Raw genomic sequence first — 6,994 nt, forward strand, 5'->3', positions numbered from 1 at the left:
ATAAAAACAACTGGGTTCTCTAAAAATGATTTATTGTGAACTCTAACAGCCTAGTAGTAAATTCTAACTAATATTTATTACTCACAATGGAGGCCTATAGCTTGTCAGCCAAGCTAAAAGTAGGAAACAATATTGTTATTGTTCTTATTATGTAAGCATTAAGCACCCATTTTGTGCTCAATATACTCAGAGCATGGTGGATGCTTAAAATATTTAATAATTCAGATATGTCAATGTTTATTTTTAAATAATTCTAAAAATTGGTCCTAAAAGCAACAAAGTTCTTACTCTAAAATAGCATTTACAATATCATTTTATGGAAGGCAGTTTGTGCTCTGTAGAAGCAGAAGAATACAAATATCATAATAATCTGCTGAACAGGAAACATTAGAGGAGGTTAAAAATTATTCTTGCTGCCAGGCCAGCGTGGCTCAGTAGTTGGGCATCGGCCCATGAATCAGGAGGTCATGGTTAGATTCCCAGTCAGGGTACATGCCTGGGCTGCAGGCTTGATCCCCAGTGTGGGGTGTGTAGGAGGCAGCCAATTAATGATCCTCTTTAATCATTGATGTTTCTATCTCTCTCTTCCTCTCTGCCATCAATACAAATATTTTTTAAAAATTATTCTTGTTTTTTTTGAATATTCAAAACCAAACTCCTCCCACAGATGTACATACCCCCTCATAAATGGTGCTTGGGTGTAATAGACTGCCTTACATATTTAAATGTATTTCTCTTACCCCATCCCCAAACACACACATATACGTGCATGTGCACGCACACAGACACACACATTTTAATACTTGAATGATCAGATATGCCATTGTCTCAACCTACTCTAAAAAGGGAAGTTCAGTTGAGAGCATGGAAAGATTTAAAGGTAAAATGAAAATGACCCCACTAACCCACAGTTAGCAGGACATACCCTTTGAGTTTAGAAAAGCGGGCGACCTTGCCAGTTTCTTTGTAACCTGTTGGCACACATTTCTGCAGCAGCTGATTGGGTTAGGCTTTCTTCTGTATCCATGGAACAGAGAAAAGATAACTGGCCTGTTTGAAGATCGAACCATCACCTTGGTCTCATTAGTGTTGGGCTTTAACCAACAGATATGGGATTACATAAAAGAGAACAAGTAGTAAAGGGCAACTAGGAATGTTATAGTTGTATGACAGAGCTGTGTGTAGGTATTTAGGACATTTTCTTCTTCATTGGGAATGTCTCTGAAGGCTCATACACTTAAGTTCTTCAGAGAGCCATTTAATGCATCTCATGTGTAAGGTTACTACTGCATTCAAATTGTAGGTTTTTTGACTCAAAAAAAGAATTTTAGTTGGTGTGAGTGCATGAGCAACCTTGACTCTTTTCTATACATGCATAGAGATAAAAATACTACCTTCTAAAAGGGTAGTTTTTGGTACTTATTTCCTTCATCCTTTAATACATGTGTAAAAAGTGAACAGATTTGGATACTTACTAGAACTCCTTTCAATTTAGTTTATATCATCAGAAATGGATTGGCAATATTTAGAATTTGCTTTTTTTTTCTGCTGTTGGTGCTACTCTTCCAATATTTTTTCAAACTACCTCCAAATCAGGAGTGAAAATGTAGGAACTGGTTGCTCTCCTTCTTCAAGAGAGAAAGATGTTTCTGAGAGAGAGAGAGAGAGAGAGAGAGAGAGAGAGAGAGAGAGAGAGAGAGAGAAAGTTTCTAGTGTTCGTACATAAAAAGGTGGTAGACAATGCATATTGAGGGGTCTTTTAATTGAAATTAAATTGAAATTAAGTGGTGAAACTGGTTTTGGCTTAAGCTGAATGAGACAGTGATATGCTTTAAACTCTCCATAAATTAACAATTTGATTGTAGAAAATAGTCTGGAGCTGACTGGTGATGGTAATTCACTATCTTGACTCTTGGAAAGTGACTACTTTCTGCTTGCACCATAGTCACAATGATGGTCAGAATTTCTGTTGGAAAGGGTTATGTGCCTAACTGGCATAATGATTAAAGAATGTGACTTTTTTTCTGAATTCATAATTTTATAATTTCCCTGATGTTTAATACTGATAATTATAGCCACAGGTAGTAAAGCATTCAGGAATAAAGAAAGAGGATAAACAAACATACCAACATGGTTCCAACTTTTTCCATGGGTATATGCATAGGAATGGAATACATCTTAATCTAGAATCTCATTTACTTTAACACTAGCAACAAAACTAGAGAGCACTGCATAGCTTTGAGATTTTGTAGAGCATCATTAGTTTTAGGTGTATTTCAGAAAGAAAAAAAAACTAACCATTAAGATATGAATCACTAATAGAATCACTAGTGTTATATTATCTTTTAACAAATTTGAAATTATTCATATGGCCCAGTCAGTGTGGCTCAGCTGTTGAGCATTGACCTATGAACCAGGAGGTTATGGTTTGATTTCCAGTCAGGGCACATGCCCGGGTTGCAGGCTCCATCCCCAGTAGCAGGCATGCAGGAGACAGCTGATCAATGATTCTCTCTAATCATTGATGTTTCTATCTCTCCCTTCCTCTCTGAAATCAATAAAAATATATTTTAAAAATGCCAGCCTTGAAATTATTCATATGGTTATAAGGTTTGGTAGTATGTTACCTCTCCATTCCTCCATTTAATGTAGAAGAAGGTTGAGTTTTATGGCTCAGGAGTGAGAGAAGCAAGACTGATCAGATTTTTGTCCATTCTGCTATTAAGTCAGAAGACTGCTTAAAATTACTGGTATTACCTACTAAGACAATCAGGGGAGGGGTATAGAAAGAGGGAAAGAGGACTTAGAAGGAAAGGCAGATCTCCAAAAACCAGTATTACCTACTTTACTGTTCTGTCCAAGTTTGATTAAAAAAATCTAGAAGTAACTCAGCTCATTACTGGCATTCACTTAAAGCTGTAGTGTTGCTTTTAAACTTAAACTGTGTCTAATTCTGTGATGAAGAGAAATTAATGAACAACCTAAGCTTTCAAGTACTTTTTCTCTCTAAGAGCACTGAAGCCATACTTCAAGCTGTTGAATAGAAAGTACCCATTATTTGAAGTATGGGATATGTCCAGATATGAGAGGCTTTATTATCCTGTACAATGAATAATCTAATCTTTAAAAATCATTAAAGCACACACATTCAACTTGACCTGCTATATTTACATAAGCTTTGCCAGCATTTGCCTGTGTTGTTATATCCTCTTCAATTTTTTTCTTTCTATTTTATTACCCTCAGTATTTGTGCTTCTTTCAGCTGTTCTTGATGTTGCTAAGGTGAAGGAATCTATAACCCCCTGAGTTGGTACCACTGCATGGTACCATTTGAGGGATGCTTTACAATATCTATGTCCACTCTGTCCTTCACTGGTACCCAAAATTCCCACCATTTTGGTAAACAAACTATAAGGATAGTACAAAACAAGTAAACACATTTATTCTTTAGAGGCATAGAGGAGATAAAGTAACTACTTTCCTTAGAATTCATGTTAGAGTTGGAAAAGATTTTTGAGGCCATCTCTAGTTTTTCATTAAAATTGGATTCCTTTGTTTCTTTTTTGTTTGTTTTAGAATCTTTTCATTAAATGAGATTTGATGGAAAAGTACAATGAGTAAAATAGATGAAAGGGAGAACATTAGGGCTCACCTCTGCTCATTATCAGTTTTGTAGAAGCTTAGTGGTTCCATGGAGCTTAAAATGAAGTCATAGTCCCACAGCTATTTTGTGGAGAAAATATTACTAGAAGCCCATTCTGATTCCTAATCCCAGGTTTCTTTCCATTTATGGAACTCGTCCTAGTGATTAATTTATTCTTTCACTCACTGGAATTTGTTCTACTCTGTGGAAATATTCTTATCAAAATGCTACATAATTCTGCAGTAGTATTAAATAGTGAAATGACAACCATGGGGGAAAAGCATGTGAAGGGAAAGGAAGAAGAATGATTCTGAAACAGAAACCTTCCTTTCAGAATTTCAAAGAGAATCAATCTCTAAAAGACAGCTGACTAAGAAGATTGGGTAAAAGTGTTGTATTATTGGTAATTTTTATTGTTTTAATGACTCCTCAATTGACATTAAAACAATATCCAAATAAAGTGGCCTTTAATAGAAAGGGAAATGAATTGTGGGTCAGATTTTCCCAACTCCAGAAGATTACTTTCTGAAAACAAATAGCAATATCTGGTGAAAATAAGTTTACTGAGGTCATGAGCCTAAATTTTATTGCAAAGCTCCAAATGATGAATAGTATCAATTTTTTTTCCTTCAGCTCAGAATTTTAACATCAGAAGAAAGGATGTTGTATATGGCAAAATAGATGTAATCAGTGAATCCAAATAGAACAGTTACTGTTCAGTGAAATACTGGATCCAAGGGGAATCCTATTAATCTGAATGTACTAATTAGGAGGACAGTTGATGTCATAACGTATATCTAGTACTGTTAATATTGTAACTGATGAAACTTGCCTATATTAAGCATTTGAATGGGTTTTTGGAAATGGATGGACTTTTTCAATTTCCCGGTTTATGGGAACTGCAATCTTAGTGTTGGAAAGATGCTGACCATGAGGCAGATAAATATCATATTGTGACATTTTATGGTTCTAATTGCCATAGAGTTCCAATTATTTAATTTTTGTTGTAGTACGTTTCTACAGCTTTTCCTTTCAAAACACTTCTCTGGAAGACGTGCAGAAAGGTGAAGATGCAGGTTTTGTTGGGGCCTGAGGTTTATACAATTCGGAGGCCTCTCTTGAAAAAAAGGGATACAAGATCACAAGTGCAAAATTAGGTATGAAAGTGAATATTTAGAAAGGGACTATGCAAGTGAGGTGCCCTGAGGCTTAATTTTCAAGGTAAATCCAGTTCTGCATGCAGAACACACCACTAAATAATTTAGTAGTTGATCAGCGAAGGAGAGGGAAGATTTTCATAAGCCACAAATCTTTGATATTAGAAGGGTTTTTGATATGTTAATGACATGTATAAGTACAAGTGACAAGATTGCAATCATTTGGTTAAAAAAGACAGAATTATAATGCACAGTTTGATAAGATGAGTTCTAAATTAGATCAATTAAACTTTGATAGTGCTGTGGCAATCTGGTTTGTCTAAATGCAATGTATCTTGAGGAATTTAGTTACAATTATTTTAAATCACTGATAGTATATTTTATACCAATGAAATGGGAATTACCAAGAAATATATTCAATCTGATCAAGGTTAATAAGAAAAGGCTCAACATTTTCATAAATGTCTTTTTAAACAGATGGAGTAGTATAACACGTAAAATGAAATCTGAGGTTTAAGTAATGATTCCTTTTTAATTTGTGATATAAACTGCAATTTAATCTGGAATCATTATACTTTTAGGAATCTAAATCTATTTTCTGGGTTGTTCACTAAATAGCAGCAGCTAGTTATCTTTAGCCTCAATAAGAACCTTTGTGTGCACACTTTTTATCTATCAGTTTCTGGTTCAACTTTGTCTACTGCTTTTTAAAATTCATTAGAAGCTTAATTTAAGGTCTGTCTCTATCATTACTAGCAGGAAACTTAGAATATATACTGATGATCACTAATGGTGGATGAACACAATTGACTAATGCTTTAGAGATCCACCATATAGGTTCAGAAAGCATTTGGCATCCTGAGTAGTGGTGTTATTAGAGGGATACCAGAATTCCAAGGTGTCTCCCTGTCCAAACTACACTGGTACCTGAAACTCTGGTTTGGTGTTCAAAATACTGGCTTTTTGGAACACAAATCATCAGAAAAATTAAACCTGCTAGAATTAAAAAAAATAATAATATCTGTTATCTATTCATACCAAATAGAAAAGTGATGTATATAAATTCAGTTCTAGGTGCCTAGTCAAGAACAAGTTAATGAGTGTAATTGGAACATATTAATGGCCTCAGTAAACTGATTTTCACCAGATATTGCTATTTGTTATCAGAAAGTAATCTTCTGGAGTTGGCTCATTGGGAAAGAGACCTCAATTCTACTCCTTCTTCACTTTAGTTATTTGTTAACTGTATGACTTCAGCAAAGTCATTTGAATTCTGTAGGTTATCCCTCTCTGTAACATGTAGAAATCGGTCCCTTCTAATAACAAAAGTCTGTTTATTTACATATTTGCTGAGCATCCATTTGTGTGTGTGTGTGTGTGTGTGTGTGTGTGTGTGTGTGTTTTATTTTGTTTTGTTTTTGCTTAGTCTTCTGGAATATTAATCCAGCTTGTCACTGATGGTCCTAGCAGTCACCACTGGCTGATATACTTCTAAATTCATAGTCACTTTCCCTTTTTATACTGTTTACTATTGGTGTAAAGGTCTAGGTCAATTACAGTGGTTTTGTGAGATGAAAAATAAATTGAAAATGATAACTTTATAGAGTGACTTAAAATTCTGACTTATAAATTGCCCACTGTAGATATGCATGCCATAATTCAAAACAAGTGTGAATGTCCATGGGACCATAATATCTATTGCATATAGTTGGATGTGGCCCTCAGAAAAAATTATAATAGAGGTCTCAGTTTAAATAGTAGAGTATTCTATATGGCCATTATAAACAATAAGGTGATTTTATAAACCAAATGTATATATGTAGCACTTACTGTGAGTTAGGTGCTGTTCTGAGTGCTTTAATGTACTTACTGACTTAATCTTTACAGTACCTCAGTGAGGTGTGGTACTATTATCACCTCCATTTTACAGATTATAGAATCAAGACTCAGAGAGGCTAAGTAACCTGCTTCAGCTCACAGAGCTTAAAGTGGCAGATAGAGGGATTGAACTTTCTGACTCCAAAGTCTTACTGAATAAAATAGGAAAACAAAGGAAGACTAAACAATCAAAGAGCATAGGAAGATCTCTGTAAGTAGCCAAGAAAAGCTCTTTCAAATCTGCAAAAATATAATCTAAAAAGCATGTAGTTATTAACGTCTACTTGTAGCAATAATCTACAAGAGTGTCTAGTAT

This window comes from Myotis daubentonii, chromosome X, assembly GCF_963259705.1.
Source record: "Myotis daubentonii chromosome X, mMyoDau2.1, whole genome shotgun sequence".
NCBI classification, from domain to species: domain Eukaryota; kingdom Metazoa; phylum Chordata; class Mammalia; order Chiroptera; family Vespertilionidae; genus Myotis; species Myotis daubentonii.